Below are 17852 nucleotides of genomic sequence, written 5' to 3' on the forward strand. Positions count from 1 at the left end.
AGTTGGAGTTTTCCTTAATTGTTCAACATTGGAATAGTCTTGCACTTTCATATTTTTCATAACTCTTCGGCATCTTCCTCGCTGACCGGTTTCTTTACTGGCATTTGGCTATCCTTGAAGGGCTTGGCCTTCCTCAATTTTTCTGAGGTAAAACACCTCCCGAAACGAGTTGGTTCTTCGGTCTCATTGACTTTTTCCTCCAACTCCTTCCATTTATATGTCACTATTGCTTGTTTATATTTCCATGGGATAGCCTTTGTATCAACAACTAGCAACTGGATCACTGGTGTAATAACAAGATGGGCAATGGGAGACCCTTTCACGACAACAACAGGCTTGCTTGGGATCCCTAGTACAACTAATTTTGGCTTTTATTTTTACTTTCCCCAACATTTTTCAAAGGCCATTTCACAACCAACACATATTTCTTCACGTTTGATGGTAGTCCATAATCCCATATTTTAATTACTGATTGCACTTTTCTGCTGAACTTTAATTGAGTTTGAGCTTTAATCGCTAGTGTTTTGCACTAACTACGTGTTTTATGCATTGCAAGAGTGATTCCGGGTGATGTAGATGTTATGGAATGAATTCGAGCTATTTGAAGCTTTGAAGTCTGAGTAAAAGCCCAAAGGATTAAGTCGGGATCGCGTTCGGGGGTCAAGAACCATGTCTGAACTTCAAAAATCGAAGAAAAAAGTTGGCTCTGAGAAAAGTCGACAGCCGCGGCATGTGGGGCGATGCGTGGCGCGCCACGGCTGTACAAAAATGCTGCCTGTTGATTTTTCGAGCTCTCTGAACTTCCCCACTAATTCCCCACATGGCGCGTCGCCCCATGCGGCACGCCTGAGCAATTTTTACAGAGCTGGAATCCTATTTCATGCAGGAGAAGGTATTTTCGTCTAGGTCCGACCCTACTTAGTATATATACATGTAAAAACATTATTTTGAGGACTTTTGACACATCTTAGACCTAAGGAAGCTAAGAGGAGGTGGAGAAGCTAAAGCACAAGGATTTCGTCATTCAATCCTCACTCAAGACAAGAGTTTGGATCGTTTTATGTTTTCTTTTGATTTTGAACATTGTTATGATGAATTGCTCCATATCTATCTCTTTAAGGTTTGATGGATTTGGTGTATTGCTACTTGTTTGTGGATAATTGACTCTAGTTTTATGTACTGAATCATTTTGGATATTTTAATCGTTGCATCTATATTCACTTTTTAATGTAATCGAGAGATGCATAACTTGTGATATTTTTGCATTATATTTTGTTGGTTGAATTAATTAATTCTTCTTAGTAATTAGAAGAGGCTAGTTGAATTGTTGATTAAACCTAGTTAGGAGGATAATCGAGAGAGGTTCTCCTAAAAACCAATCCACTACGAATTCTTGCATATCTTCCCCAATCTTAAATTGATTCATCTTGTGAAGTTTAGACATAATCGAGAGAGGAGTTTCTACTAAACAATTGAATTAACAAACAAGTGAATTCGAGAGATCACTCGAACATTAGATTAAATTATTTAGAGTTAAATCCCAAATATTTGCCTTGCACCTATCCTATCAACCCTATTTCCCCCAAATTGATATCTTTCTTTGCCTTCTACTTGCGTTGTTTGTCATTAGTCAATAGCTTAGACTCTTAGTTAATTTTTGTTTAAATCACATAATTCTCAATTGTTGATTATCTTGGATAGCCATCGAACTATAAACTATGAAAATAATGTTTAACTCCAATCCCTATGGATACAATATTATAATTTACTATATTCGACTAGCGAGCATATTTAGGTATGTGTTTTGCGCTCGTCAAATTTTAGCACCTTTTCTGGGAATTGGCAATCAATAGTGTTTGAAATAGTTTGTAGTGCTAATTCAGGATTTTTTCTTTTTATTTTATTTTCTCTTTTTATGTTTGGTGTGCTTTGACTGTTCGCAGGCTACAGGGTAGATTGGTGCATGACTTGATATTTTGGGAAAGAAGTACAACCATACGAACTAGAAATCGAGAAACAACTGCGATAGTTGAGGAAGGAAAGAAATCTCCCTGAGAAAATAGAGAAGGTTGGGCAATCCTCAACCACAGTAATTATGGCAGGAGATGATAATATTATGGATTTGGTTGTGAAAGAGGAAACCCAGATAAGAGAAAAAGCTACTTGGAATGCTGAGAAAGCAGCTATTAGAGATGCAAAAATTGCATATGAAGAAGAGAGGGCTCGGAGAATGGCTCAGAATCAGCCCTTGGTTCCAGACCAATTCGGAAACATAGATCCCGGCCAAGGGAGACCACTTGGCGATTATGCTATACCGGTTTACAACCAAGGTTTATCCAGCGTGAGACCACCTCCTATCGCAGCAAAAATTTTGAATTGAAGCAAAGGTTACTCCAAACCCACCAAAACATATGTTTCTTCAGAGGAAAGACGAACGAAGATCCAAACAATCATCTCATGGACTTAAAAGAGATTATGAACACCTTTCAATATAATGGTGTGTCGCCATTCCCCTTTACACTTAAAGATGATGCAAAGTATTGGCTTCGAAGCTTGCCCCAAGGATCAATTAGAACATGGGAGGAGATGACCAGAAAATTTCTTGCTAAATATTTCTCCTCAGCTAAAACGGGTAAGTATAGAAGAGAAATCCATAACTTCTGCCAGAACGAGAATGAGACTGTGTTTGAAGCATGGGAGAGGTTTAAGGAGATTGCGTGGAAGTGTCAACATAGTGGAATTGAATTCTGGATGTAACTCCAAGACTTTTGGTATGGTTTGACACCAGCCTCACGGAGAACATTGAGCAATGCAACTGGCGGCCTGTTGATAAAAAAGACTCTAGAGGAGATAGTCACTATTCTAGATGAATTATCTGAAGATGCAAATCAGTGGCCCTCGGAGATTTTTGAAAGAAGAAGATCAACTGGCGTTCACTAGGTTGACACTAACACATCTCTGCAGGTACAACTTGATGCCATGGCCAAGGAAATAAGGAAGTTAACCTTAGCCTCAGTAACGAATGAGAGTCATGCATCATGTGATATATGTGGAAGAGGACACCCTACTCTTGAGTGTCAAGCTACCATGGAGGAAGTGAATGATGTGGGTAATTATAACTTCAATGAAATGGGTTAGAAGCACCCCGGTTTTTCATAGAGTTCACCTGGGGGGTACAACAAATGTGTGGCAACAAAACAATTCCATATTTTAGGGAGCTCCTGGTTTTGTGAATCAGCATAGGCCGCAGTTCCAGCCTTAACAAACAAATCAGTTTGGGTTAGAGGATCTTATGAAGTCCTTATTCTCAAGAAAGAGGAGAGGCTAGATGCTCATGGTATAACTATCCAAGAACTTGGGACAGGTTTGCGTAGCTCAGAGAGACAAGTGGGTCAAATTGCAAATATATTATCTGAGAGAATCCCAAAGAAATGGTAAATGTTGTGACCTTGAGAAGCGGGCAAGTGTTGAAAGAACTCTCCAATCCAAAAAGAGGTTGTGCCTAAAGAAGAGAGTGGGAAGGAGTTGAAAATTGAAGATGGCAAGAAGAAGAAAGGTAAGAAGGGAGCATAGAAAAAGAAGAAAGAGGAAACTTCAAGAAGGGAAGAATCTGCTAAAGTGAGCAAGCACATGCCTGCTCTACCTTTAACCCAAAAGCTCTATAGAGAAAAGCTAGACAAGCAGTTTGAGAAATTTCTAGACATGCTAAGATAGGTTAATGTGAACCTGCCATTCACTGAAGTTCTCTCCCAAATGCCAGCTTATGCAAAGTTCTTGAAGGAGATCCTGAAAAATAAGAGGAAGGTAGAAGATACCAAGGTGGTCAAGCTCACAGAGCAATGCAAAGCAATCTTACAAAACAAACTCTCACAAAAGTGTGGTGATCCAGGAAGTTTTACAATACCTTGCTCTTTAGGCACTCTTAACTTTGATAAATCTTTATGTGATTCTGGTGCCTCAATTAATCTAAAGCCTGTGTCTATTTATATAAAACTGGAGAAAGAGATTGGAGAGATAAGGTCGGTGCCAATATTTTTGCAGTTGGCTGATCAAACGACTATAACACCCGAGGGGATAGGTGAAGATATTTTGGTGCAAGTGAATAAGTTCATATTTCCTGTAGATTTCATAGTGGTGAACATGGAGGAGAATAAGGACGTCCCCCTCATCTCTAGGAAGAGCAATTTTAGCAACGGGTAGAGCTAAACTGGATATACATGATAGAAAACTCATGCTTAGAGTAGGTGAGGAGATGGTGACTTTTGAGATGAATGTAGAAAATGGAGTGAAAAAGGAGAAGCCAGCTCCAAGTGTTGAGTGGAAGGTGAAGAGTGCGAAAGATAAGGCTGTAATTATTGAAAAAGATAAGTGTAGGGTGTACCCCAAGAAGGCTGAGAAGAAGCTGTCTACATGGATGTGTGCACTAGTTCGGGCGCATGAAATGGGGTCCCGACTTGATTCAGACCTCAATTAGAGATTCAGGAAAGTTTCCTCTACCTTATGCTTGCCATAGGGACATGCCACAACTTAAAATGTGGTGTGGGGGTAATTGTATGTTGTATGTATATGTGTTAGTTTTTTCCTTTTAGTAGCTAGAAAAAAAATTGAAAAATCATAATAATTTTAAATTTTTTCGATTTTTCCCGACGATGGATATCATTCGACGGGTTTCTTGAGGGTTTAAATTCGAAATAAAAAGACCAAAAAGATTTTTTTATAGGTAGTGTATTAATCCCCCCTTAGTTTTTTTGTTGGGCCGCGGTTCTTTTTGAAGAGTTTTGTTTGAATCGGGTGTAGTTAATTTTATTTTTGTTAGGTGTAGGAGGCCTTGTGCTATGATTTGAATTGAAATAAATTTCTCTTAACTTTGTGATTCCTTGAGAATAGTGAGTGCTTTAGTTGTAACACTTAGGCTCAGTTTTGACTCTTGTATAAGTACCTTAAATTATATGATGTTAACTTTGCTTAACTGCTTTGACTAGAGTGTCTTGATGAGTCAAATTCTGAGTGAGTCATGTGCCAATTATGTGTGAGGTTTTGTGTATTCTGTGCATTGCATTTGATGTCCAGATCTTGCCCCGTGTATTTGCAAAGCAAAATAGTAGTTTAGTCAATCGTGATGTGATATAGACGTTTCTTTGTTGAGCCAGTTATATGCTATTACCCACCTAATGAATGTGTATATTAGTTAACCCTGTTGAGCTGTAATCCTGTTTCTTTGGCAACCACATTATACGCCTTACCCAGTTGTTTGAATTGACCATCTATTTGAGCACTTGAAATTCTTATGAACTTTGTAAAAGTTAAAGTGTGAGGTGGTGGGTTTGGCTTCTGAGTGGAATTATTGAAATAAGGAGAAAAGGTGCATTGTTTTGAAAGAGCAAGAGCCACTTGAGTTGAAAGAGAAAGAAAAAAATATAGTTATATTTTTTTGCAAAGTATTCATTAATAAGTGGTAAATCTTGATGTAATTGTGCTTAAAATAATTCGGGAGTTGATGTATGTCTATGTGAATGTGGAGTTTTGGGATGCCATAAGTGTGGGGTTTTAAATGTTAAAGTGTATGCATTAAAGTGCTTAGGGAGGTGTAGTCACTCTTATACCTAAATGTATCCTACCTATCCCTCAGCCTACATTACAACTAATTAAAGTCCTACTTGATCTTTGATCGAATGAACTGAATTAGTAGAGTACTACACTATAGGCAAGCCTATGGTGAATTTTTTGTGGCATATGAATGTTGTTTATGAGAGTGAGTGAATTCATTCTATCTTTAGTTCCTAAATGTTCTTAAATTTTATTGTGTGTGGAACTACTCTATTTTGTTGTGTGAGGAAACTTGATTCATGAAGGAAATGTAACGCTTGAACTCTATGTTAGAGTAAGTGAGTGAGTTGGGAATAATGCGTGATATTAATTTGTGAGTCAAATCTTGAGGTGAAGATGTTACACTATTGTGCTTAGTATATTTTAAATATTCTTGGTGTAATAAGTTAGGAGAGTTGTTTAAAAAGGTCGTATCTTTATGAAGTATGGTTTGATTGCTCGAGGAAGAGCAATAGTTTAAGTGTGGGTATTGTTTGTAGGCTATAATGTAGTGTTTTAATCGCTTATTGTGCTCTAATCTATTGCACTTTAATTGAGTTTGAGCTTTAATCGCTAGTATTTTGCACTAATTGCGTGTTTTATGCCTTGTAGGAGTGATTCTGAGCTATGTAGATGTTGTGGAGCTAATTCGAGCTATTTGGAGCTTTGGAGTCTGAGTAAAAACCCAAGGAATTAAGCTGGGATCGCATTCGGGGATCGAGAACCATGTCTGAACTTCAAAAATTGAAGAAAAAGGCTGGCATAGAGAAAAGTCCACAATCGCGACGCGTGGGGGAGGGGGGTGTCGCGGCTGTACAAAAAGGCTGCATGTTGATTTTTCTAGCTCTTTGAAATTCCCCACTAATGCCCTGCATGGTGCATCGCCCCATGCGGCATGCCTGTGCAATTTTTACAGAGCCGAAATACTATTTCGCGCAAGAGAAAGTGTTTTCATCTGGGGCCGATACTACTTAGTATATATACACATGTAAAAACGTTATTTTGAGGACTTTTGACACATCTTAGACTTAAGGAAGCTAAGAAGGAGGTGGAGAAGCAAAAACATAAGGATTTCATCATTCAATCCTCACTCATGACAAGAGTTTGGATATTTTTATGTTTTCCTTTGATTGAAATATTGTTATGATGAATTGCTTCATATCTATGGAGTAGTTCTCTTTTGGGTTTGATGGATTTGGTGTATTGATACATGTTTTTGGATAATTAACTCTAGTTTTATGTACTGAATCAGTTTGGATGTTTTAATCGTCATCTATATTCACTTGTTAATGTAATCGAGAGAGGCATAACTTGTGATATTTTTGCATTATATTTTGTTGGTTAAATTCATTAATTCTTCTTAGTAATCGGAAGAGGCTAGTTGATTTGTTAATGAAACCTAGTTAGGAGGATAATCGAGAGAGGTTCTCCTAAAGACCAATCCACTACGAATTCTTGCATATCTTCACCGATCTTAAATTGATTCATCTTGTGAAGTTGAGACTTAATCGAGAGAGGAGTTTATACTAAACAATTGAATTAATAACCAAGTGAATTCGAGAGACTCACTTGAAAATTTGAAGTGAATTATCTAGAGTTAAATCTAAAACATTTGTCTTGCACCTATCCTATCAACCCTAGTTTCCCCAAATTGATATCTTCCTTTGCCTTCTACTTGCGTTGTTTGTCATTAGTCAATAGCTTAGATTCTTAGTTAATTTTAGTTTGAATCACATATTCTCAACTGTTGATTATCTTGGATAGCCATTGAACTATAAACTACGAAAATACTTTTTAACTCCAATCCCTGTGGATACGATATTATAATTTACTATATTCGACAAGTGAGCATATTTAGGTGTGTGTTTTGCGCTCGTCAACATTAAGTGGACTTAGTTTATCCATCACCCCTTCGACCGTTAAGGTCATTGCTTTTGCAGAGCCTAGATCCTTAACTAAATTACCCTAACTAGCACTAACCATCACGACGGACTTGGAAGAATTCCTGGACTCCCCTTCTTTTCGAACTATTTCAATCATGTGCCTCTCTACATGTGCTGGTAAAGGATTTTGGTTACTGTTTGGCATATCCGGGCTCTATACTACAATTTCAATCATATCAATAAGCTCTTGGATTCCTCTTTTCAAGTGCCAACACTTCTGTATGTCGTGTCCCGAGGAGAGACGATCTGGGACAATGTCTATATTATACTGAAAATGTTAGGCAAAGGCATGTGCCATATTGTCCCTCGTGTAACCACTTATTAACGTCTTGACGGGTGACCATTCCAGGGATTCCCTACTCAAGCTCTTATTGAAATAGACCATCAATAGCTTGTCTTTTCTGCCAACACCTCTCATCTTACTACAATAGCCTCTCAAATGGGCTACGACATCTCCATGTCCGTCGTACAAATCAAACTTCGGTATCTTAAATCCCGTAGGCAGTTGGACGTCAGGGATCAAACATAGGTCCTTGAAAGGTACACTCACTTGGCTCTATATTCCTTGCATATTCCTTGAAGACTGCTCTAGGATTTTCACTTTCCTAGCGGGATTTTCAATTTCAATGGGAGGCTCAAAAGAAGGAGTGTAACAGTATGGATCCGGGGCCTTGAAAGTTGGTTCTGGAGCATAGTATTGGGAATTAGGAACTTTGAATGTGGTTCCACTAGAAGATTGAGGAATGATGGCTTGTGGAGGAGCTGCAAAAACAGGAGTAGTTAATGGCACGGGATATGAGGTAGTTTTGGCAGGCGAAGTGCGAAAAGGTTGGGACGAGGTGTCAAGGTAGTTGTGGTAAGGGGTAAAGCCTGGTACATGTTGTGGGAAAAGATAGCAGTTGTGGAAATCTGGGCTTGTGATAGTGGTGGGATGGTGGTAAGATTTTCTATGTAGTTAGTGGGGAATGAGGGTAGAGGATGCCTACTGATCCAAGCATGGTACATCTCTGTCATCTACTGTTTCAACCTTTGGACCTCTTCTTTCAACTCAGATTCCGATTCCACAATCTACCTTGACGGATCAACAACACTTGTGTCCAATTCCTTACTAGCCATGGCTGCCTTACGCTGTGACCTAGTGTTGTATGGTTGACCTACCATAATTCCACAAACTAACCACCTTCCCGACTGATAATCATAAAGGTAACAGAGAGGAGCAAAACAAAGTCAACATGTTAGCGTTAGAGCATTTATCAAATAATAATATCACATTACATGCAATGCGCCTAGCAACAATTTATGGCTCTAGAATGACTTTGAGGGTCACAAGGTCATATGACATCATCCCAATTTGCTCGTTCCAGCCTCGTCTTTTATTTTCTATTCAACGCTCCTTAGTTTACTCATTTTCCTCTTTGCCTTTCTAATTATCATTCTTTTCTTTTCTCTCGCTTCTCACGTCCCACAACTTCTCTTTTTTCCATTTTTTTATTTAAAATGATTCGATCAAACCCGATGTAGGTTGTCTATGTATCATGTTCCACATGAACTAGACCAAGCGTAGTTCTATAAAAGTGATTGACAGAATAAATTAAAAACAAAATCTTTTTGGATTTTCATTTATAACTTTTTTTGGGGTTTTCAAATACAAAATGGGAAGTATGGTGACAAAAGACTCGACAGACTCAGCTAGACTATGACAGACTCTGACATCACCTAAAAGATTCAATACTACTAGACAAGACTAGAAAGTAAAAGACAACATAGAAACCGACTAAAAACATAAAAGTCTCCTTAAGCAGCTCCTGAATGCAGTAGTCCTAGCTATGAAGATCCTGGGGGTAAGTGATCATACCTGAATGAGAAGAATAAGAACAAATAGATTTAGTGACTCAGGACACTATGTGAAACAATAACACTTTATATTGCATACATGCAAGACATTATTGGGGATAATTTTGCAAAATGGCCTATGTGGCCAAAGGTAGCTAAGTGCAAAATTAGTTAGGATGACCTATAAGATATGGAAGGTACCTCACGAAGGCCTACATGGCCCCCAAACTCCCAGGAATCACGGCCTCTAAAATTACTTTGCAAAAATGATCCCACTTTGTAGAAATGGCCTATGTGGCCAAACATGGCTAGAGATGCAAATTCAACAAGGGCGGACCTTAAAGTAAGAAAACAACTAGTGGTGGACTCATTACTCAAAGACATGGGTTAACAAGCCACTTTTGCGAAAATAGCCCTATTTTGCACAAACAGTCGATGTGCCCAAATGTGGCTAGACATGCAAGACTTGGATACGACCCTCGAAACCAAGAACTTGAGACTCACAAGGAATATGAGGAAGGACCGAACCCTATGTGGGTTGCCTATGTATCCCGTTCCGAAAGACAAGAATCAGGTTTGCGTAGTTCGCAAGGATTGGCCAAAACTGAAAATGCTTTTCAAAAAGGTCGATTTGACTTGAAAAATTAGTTGCTTCTATTTATTTTTGTAAAAATTGTATGAAGGTATAAAATCTTTTTGGATTTTTCATATATTTTTTTGTACTTTTTTGGAAAAACACTGTACAAGAAAAACAAAAGTGGGCCCTACTTGCTAATAACGACCCGACCGATCCTTTTGAGAGTTAGATCCCCGATCCTCTATTAACTGCTTCCCCCATATCTATTTTCTGCTTTTATTACTTGCCGGGAGGTTTCGTTTTGGTTTTTGAAGTGTTTTGGGACACTTAGTCCCTAAACGGAGGCATAAGTCTTAGAATTTGGACCGTAGTCGGTAATGTATGAAGGCAACTCTGGAATGGAGTTCCGTCAATTCTGTTAGCTCCGTTGGGTGATTTTGGGCTTAGAGGCGTGTCTGGATTGTGTTTTGGAGGTCCGTAGCTTATTTAGGCTTTAAATGGCGAAAGTCAAATTTTTGGTGCTTTGGATCGGTAGTGGAATTTTGATATCGGGGTTGGAATCCGATTCCGGAAGTTGGAGTAGGTCCGTAGTGTTAAATATGACTTATACGAATAATTTGGGATCAATTGGACGTGGTTTTATAGGTTTCGACATCGATTGTGGAAATTTGAAGTTTCAAGTTCTTTAAGTTTGAATTGGAGGGTGATTCGTGATTTTAGCATTGTTTGGTGTGATTTGAGGGCTCGAATAAGTTCATATGGTGTTTTAGGATTAGTTGGTATGTTTAGTTGAGGTCTTGCGGGCCTCGGGTGTGTTTCGGACGCTCAACGAGTTGAAATAGGCCATTGCTGAAGATTTTCTAGTGCTGGTGTAATCGCACATGCAGAGATGTCATCGCAGGTGCGAGCCCGCAGAAGCGGGACTTGGAGCGCAGAAGCAGAATTGGGAAGCCTAGGACGGGATCGCAGGTGCAGGATTATTTCCGCATCTGTGATGCCCGCAAATGCGAGCAAGGAATCGCAGATACGATGAAGAACCGTAGGAGCAGAAAGGATTCTGTAGGAGCGGGCGCGCAAGTGCGGACCATTGCTCGCAGAAGTGGGACTTGAGGACATAAGTTATTTCTGCACCTGCAATGGAATTTCTGTAGGTGTGGCACCGCAGGTGCGAAGAAAGGTCTGCTAATGCGGTTCGACTGGCAGAAAAAGAGCTAAGTGCGAGGGTTTGAGTGCATTATCCATTTTTAGACCTTGGGAGCTCGGAAATTGGCAATATTTTGAGGGATTTTCAGAGAGAGCTTTGGGGTAGCGATTCCTTACTTGGTTTTGGCTTTATTTCATTAATCTATTATTATTTTCTTCATTTAATCAAGGATTTTGAGTGAGAAAGTTTGGAAAATGGGGGAAAAGTTCCCCAATCGACTTTCGGAGTTTTGAGTGAGATTTAGACGTCAAATTTGGATAGTTTTGATACGAGTGTACTCGTGAGTGAATGAGAGTTCATAATTTGTGACTTTTACCCGATTCCAAGAGGTGGGCCCGGGGAGGCTTTTTGGGCATTTTTCTAATTTCTAACCTTAGCTTTGACTTCGTTAGATATATTAGTTTCTTGTAGCTATATTTATGTTATGTAATTGGTTTTGGCTATATTTGGGCCATCCGGAGCCGGATATTCGTGGAAAGAGCATTATTACAGATTGATTTGAGTTTGGTTCGAGGTAAGTGACTTTCCTAACCTTGTGTGTGGGAACTCCCCTTAGGATTTGGTACTGTTGATATATGAGCGCGGTGTACGTGAGGTGACGAGTGCGTACAAGGACTATTTGTTGAAAAACTTTGTTTTCATTAAGCAAAAAATCTGTTTTTCCTTTAATTGAGCTATACTAGCATATGTAATTATCCTATTTAGTTTAGAAAAGCATGCCTACGTGCCTTAACTGCCTATCTGAACTCTGTGCAGCATGTTTTAGTGAAATTTCTTGTTCTTCCTTGAATCGGACTTAGCCTACATTGTGGTTTTCTTGTTGTAACCGTTATTTTTGTTGGTTGAGCTGCATATGTACTTTGGGACTATGGAACGGTATTTCAAGAGATCCCCTACCACTGCATATTTACTTTGGGACTACTAAACGGTATTTCGGGATATCCCCCAACACTGCATATTTACTTTGGGACTACGGAATGGTATTCCGCCCTACACCTTTACATTTGGGACTACGGGACGGTATCCTGGGAGACCCCCTGTTACTATCACGGTGTTCTGAGCTATTATCTTTCATTGATTCTATTCCTGTTGAATTTCGTATTTATTTTTACTGTGATATCTTATTCTGTCTTATTTCATTATATTTATACTAGTAGGGCCCTGACCTAATCTTATCACTATTTGACCAAGGTTAGTCTTGTCACTTACTAGGTACCATTGTGGTGTACTCATGCCCTTTCATGTACATGTTTTTTGGGTCCAGATCCAAGTTCATCGTACCTGCCTTATCACTAGTTGCAGACGCTGCTGCTTGTTGGAGACTTCAAGGTATATCTGCCTGCGCCCACAGATCCTCAAAGTCCTCCTCTATCCCCTTATGTTCATTTATCTTTCTTTCTGTAGAGATGATGTATAGAACCGTTATTACTTCTTAGTAGCTTGTGACATGCGAGTTTCCGAGTTTTGGGAAAATGATTATTGTATATGTCGAGTGGCACCGTTTCTGCTTATTAACAATATATGTTAGCTGTAATTTTTGTGTTTTCATTTCATTTCTACAATATTAGGCTTACCTAGTCGTAGAGACTAGGTGTCATCACAACAGTTCACGGAGGGAGAAACTGGATCGTGACAAGTTGGTATCACAACTCTAGGTTCATAGGAGTTGTGAGTCACAAGTCGGTTTATTAGAGTCTCGTGGATCGGCACGTAGACGTCTGTACTTATCTTCGGGAGGCTATGACACTGTTAGGAAAATTCTACTTCATTTGATTCCTTGTTGTACGAGATTATTGACTTCGAAATTCTAAACTTCTGTCTTCTATTCTCTCACAAATGGTGAGGACATGTGCTATTGGAGATGACCAGGCATCCACGCCCCCTACCAGAGCCTCTAGAGGTCGGGGTCAGGGTAGAGGCTGAGGACACATACGTGGTGTAGCCAGAGCACCCGAGCAAGCTGCTATAGAGGAGCCACCAGTAGCTCCAGTTGGAGGGCAGGCACCTGATATGCCTACTACTACTACTCCAGCTCTTCAGGAGACCCTTGCACAGTTCATGAGCATGTACAACACTCTAGCTTAGGCATGGTTGATTCCCCTTGCTGCAACCACGTCTCAAGCTGGGGAGGAGCACAGACTCCTGCCGTCCGCACCCCAAAGCAGTGGGTTCAGGTTGATCAGATTCTAGAGGTTATACCGGTACCACCTGTAGACCCAGTTCAGACCGAGGGTAGGGAAGCAACTTCAGAGGAGGAGTAACGTAGGCTCGAGAGGTATAAGAAGTACATCCCTCCTATATTTAATAGTCTAGCATCAGAGGATGCTTAGGGATTTCTGGAGGAATGCCACTGTATCCTGCGCACTATGGGCATATCAGAGCCGAATGGGGTTTCTTTCACTGCCTTTTAGCTTCGAGGAGAAGCCTATCAGAGGTGGCGTACTTATGAGTTAGACAGTTCGGCTGAGGCAGCTTCCTTTACATGGACTCAGTTCTCGGACATGTTTTTGAGAGAGTGTGTCCCTCATAGCCTCTGAGACGCATGGAGCGCGGAGTTTGAGCAGTTGCACCAGGGTGCTATGACTGTTTCAGAGTATGCAGTCCGTTTCAGTGACTTGGCTAGACATGCACCGACCTTGGTTTCTACAGTTCGAGAGAGGGTTTTCCGATTTATTGAGGGGCTCAATCCTAGCATCAGGACTAGCATGGCCCGGGAGTTAGAGATGGATATCCCGTATCAGTAGGTGGTAAGTATTTCTAGGAGAGTGGAAGGCATGCTTGCTCGGGATAGGGAAGAGAGAGAGAGAGGCCAAAAGGTCTCGAGAGTCGGTGCCCGTGCCTCAACTGCAGTTACTCATGGTAGGGGTTATTTGAATCTCCCCATTCATTCAGCTCTTCCAGCCGCCAGTAGTATTCCAACTCCTTTTAAACCTCGGGAGCCTTATTATGCACCTCCAATATCTAATGTTCCTCCTGCATGGGGTGCTTTTAGTAGTTAGTCTAGCAGACTTGGTCCGAGCCAGGCACATCCTCCTAGAGCTTGTTTTGAGTATGGCAACATTTGCCATATGGTAGAGGATTACCCTAGACTTATAAGGGGTACACCTCTACAGACCTCTCAGCCACAGTGTGATCTACATGGTTCTCAGGCCATGATTCCAGCACCAGCTTCCACTACCCCTGCTCAACTAGCTTGAGGTGGAGGTTGGGGAGGTAGAGGTCACCCTAGAGGGGAAGGTCAGGCCAGATACTATGCCTTTCCTGCTCGTATAGAGGATGTTGCTTCCGATTCTATCATTACAGGTATTGTTCCGGTCTGTCATAGAAATGTATCGGTTCTTTTCGATCCAGGCTCCACTTATTCCTATGTGTCAGCTTATTTTGCCACGCATTTGGGCGTATCTTGGGATTCTTTGAGTTCCCCAGTTTATGTGTCTACTCCTGTGGGAGATTTTCTTGATCTGGACCGCGTGTATCGGTTGTGTTTGATTTCTCTTAGTGGTTTTGAGACCAGAGCCGATTTGTTATTGCTTAGAATGGTAGACTTTGATGTTATTTTGGGCATGGATTGGTTGTCGCCCCATTATGCTATTCTTGATTGTCACGCTAAGACCGTGACGCTGGCTATGTTAAGTTTACCGCGATTAGAGTGGAGAGGTACCTTAGATTACACTCCTAGCAGAGTTATTTCATTGCTTAAATTTCAACGAATGGTTGAGAAGGGGTGTGACGCGTATCTAGCCTATGTGAGAGATGTTAGTATTGATACCCCTACAGTTGAGTCAGTCCCAATAGTGAGGGATTTCCCTAATATATTTCCAGCTTGTCTTCCGGGCATGCCACCCGACAGAGATATTGATTTTGGCATTGATTTGTTGCCGGGCACTCAACCCATCTATATTCATCCTTATCGTATGGCCCCTCCTGAGTTGAAGGAACAATTACAGGAGTTGCTTGATAAGGGTTTCATTCGGCCCAGTGTGTTACATTGGGGTGCTCCTATCTTGTTTGTGAAGAAAAAGGATGGTTCTATGCATATGTGCATTGATTATCGCCAGTTGAAAAAAGTTACAGTGAAGAACCGGTATCCTTTGCCTCATATTGATGATCTATTTGATTAGTTACAGGGTGCCCCAGTGTTTTCCAAGATCGATTTGCATTAAAATTATCATCAGTTGAAGATTCCGGAGCCAAATATACCGAAGACTACTTTCAGGACTCGGTATGGTCACTAAGAGTTCCTTATAATGTCATTTAGGCTGACCAATGCCCCAACAACATTTATGCATTTGATGCACAGTGTATTTCAGCCTTATCTTGATACATTCATCATTGTCTTTATTGACGACATTTTGGTGTACTCCCGGAGTCGGGAAGAGCATGAGCATCATCTGAGGATTGTGCTTCAGAACTTGAGAGAGAAGAAATTATATGCAAAGTTCTCAAAATGTGAGTTCTGGTTGGATTCTATGGCATTATTGGGTCACGTGGTGTCGAGTGAAGGGATCAAGGTGGATTCGAAGAAAGTGGAAGTGGTATAGAGTTGGCCCAGACCGTCCTCAGCTATAGAGATCTGGAGCTTTCTTGGTTTGGCAGGCTATTATCGTCGATTTGTTGAAGGATTCTCATCTATTGTAGCACCTATGACCAGGCCGACCCAGAAGGGTGCTCCGTTCAGGTGGACGGAGGAGTGTGAAGAGAGCTTTCAAAATCTCAAGACAGATTTAACTACAACCCCGATATTTATATTGCCTACAAGTTTGGGATCTTATACAGATTATTGTGATATGTTGCGATTTGGCCTCGGTGCGGTGTTGATGCAGGACCATAGGGTGATTGTCTACGTGTCTAGGCAGTTGAAGGTGCATGAAAATAACTATTCTATCCACGACCTTGAGTTAGCTGCTATTGTTCATGCCTTGAAGATTTGGAGGCATTATTTGTACGGTGTCCCTTGTGAGATGTACACTGATCACCAGAGTTTGCAGCATCTATTTAAGAAGAAAAATCTTAATTTGTGTCAGAGGAAGTGGTTAGAGCTGCTTAAGGATTATGATATCACTATTTTGTACCACCCTGGGAAGGCCAATATGGTGGCCGATGCTTTGAGTTACCGGGCAGAAAGTTTGGGGAGTTTAGCTTATCTATCAGCAGCAGAGAAGCCCATGGCATTGGATGTTCAGGCCTTATCAGCCAGTTTGTGAGATTGAATATTTCTGAGTCGAGTCGAGTGTTGGCTTGTATGGTCTCTTTGTGTTCTCTTTATGATCATATCAGGGAATGTAAGTATGATGACCCCCATCTCCTTAAGGACACGGTCCAGCACGGTGATGCTAAAGAGTTCACTATTGGGGACGATAGTTCATTGAGGATGCAAGGCAGGCTATGTGTGCCTAATGTGGATGATTTGTGTGAGTTAATCCTTCAGGAGTCTCATAGCTCGCAGTACTCTATTCATCCGGGTGCCGTGAAGATGTACCAGGACTTGAGGTAGCATTACTGGTGGAGGAGGATGAATAAGAACATAGTGGAGTGTGTTGCTCGGTGCCTAAATTTCCAGCAGGTGAAGTATGAGCATCAGCGACCGGGTGGATTGCTTCAGAACTTAGAGATTCCTAAGTGGAAATGGGAGCGGATCACTATGGATTTCGTTGTTGGAATCCCACGGACTCCGCAAAAGTCTGATGCAGTTTGGGTGATTGTGGATAGGCTGACCAAGTCAGCTCATTTCCTTCTTGTGATGACTACCTATTCTTCCGAGCAGCTGGATCGAGCTTATATCCGTGAGATTGTCAGACTTCATGACGTGCCGGTATCCATCATCTTTGTCCAGGGTACGCAGTTTACATCATGATTCTGGAGAGCCGTACAACATGAGTTAGGTACTCGAGTGGAGTTGAACACCACATTTCACCCTCAGACAGGCGGACAATCTAAGCGCACTATTTGGATTATTGAGGATATGCTCCGTGCGTGTGTGATGGAGTATGGAGGATCTTGGGATAAGTTGTTGCCACTTGCTGAGTTTACCTACAACAATAGTTATCAGTCCAACATTCAGATGGCACATTCTGAGGTTCTGTATGATAGGCGGTGTCAGTCCCTGATGGGTTGGTTCGAGCCGGGCGAGGCCAGATTATTTGGTACAGACTTGGTTTAGGATGCCTTGGAGAAAGTTAAGGTGATTCAGGACAAACTTCGCACAGCCCAGTCCAGACAGAAAAGTTATGCGGATCAGAAGGTTTGCGATGTTTCATTCATGGTTGGAGAGCGAGTCTTGCTTCGAGTTTCGCCTATGAAGGGCATTATGAGGTTCGTAAAGAGAGGCAAGTTTATCCCAAGTTTATTGGTCCCTTTGAGGTGTTGCGGCGAGTTGGGGAGGTTGCTTATGAGCTTGCCTTACCTCCCAGTCTAGCAGGAGTCCACCCGGTATTTCATGTTTCGATAATCCGGAAGTATCACGGTGATCCGTCTCATGTGTTGGATTTCAACGTAGTCCAGTTGGACAAGGATCTATCATATGTTGAGGAGCCAGTGGCTATTTTGGACAGGCAGGTTCGAAAGCTAAGGTCAAAGAGCATTGCATCAACAAAGGTTCAGTGGCGGGGTTAGCCAGTTGAGGAGGCGACTTAGGAGACCAACCAGGATATGTACATCCATTATCCTCATCTTTTTACCACTTTAGGTATGTCTCTATGCTCGTTCGAGG

Source organism: Nicotiana tabacum, chromosome 3 (genome assembly GCF_000715075.1).
Source record: "Nicotiana tabacum cultivar K326 chromosome 3, ASM71507v2, whole genome shotgun sequence".
Taxonomy (NCBI): Eukaryota; Viridiplantae; Streptophyta; class Magnoliopsida; order Solanales; family Solanaceae; genus Nicotiana; species Nicotiana tabacum.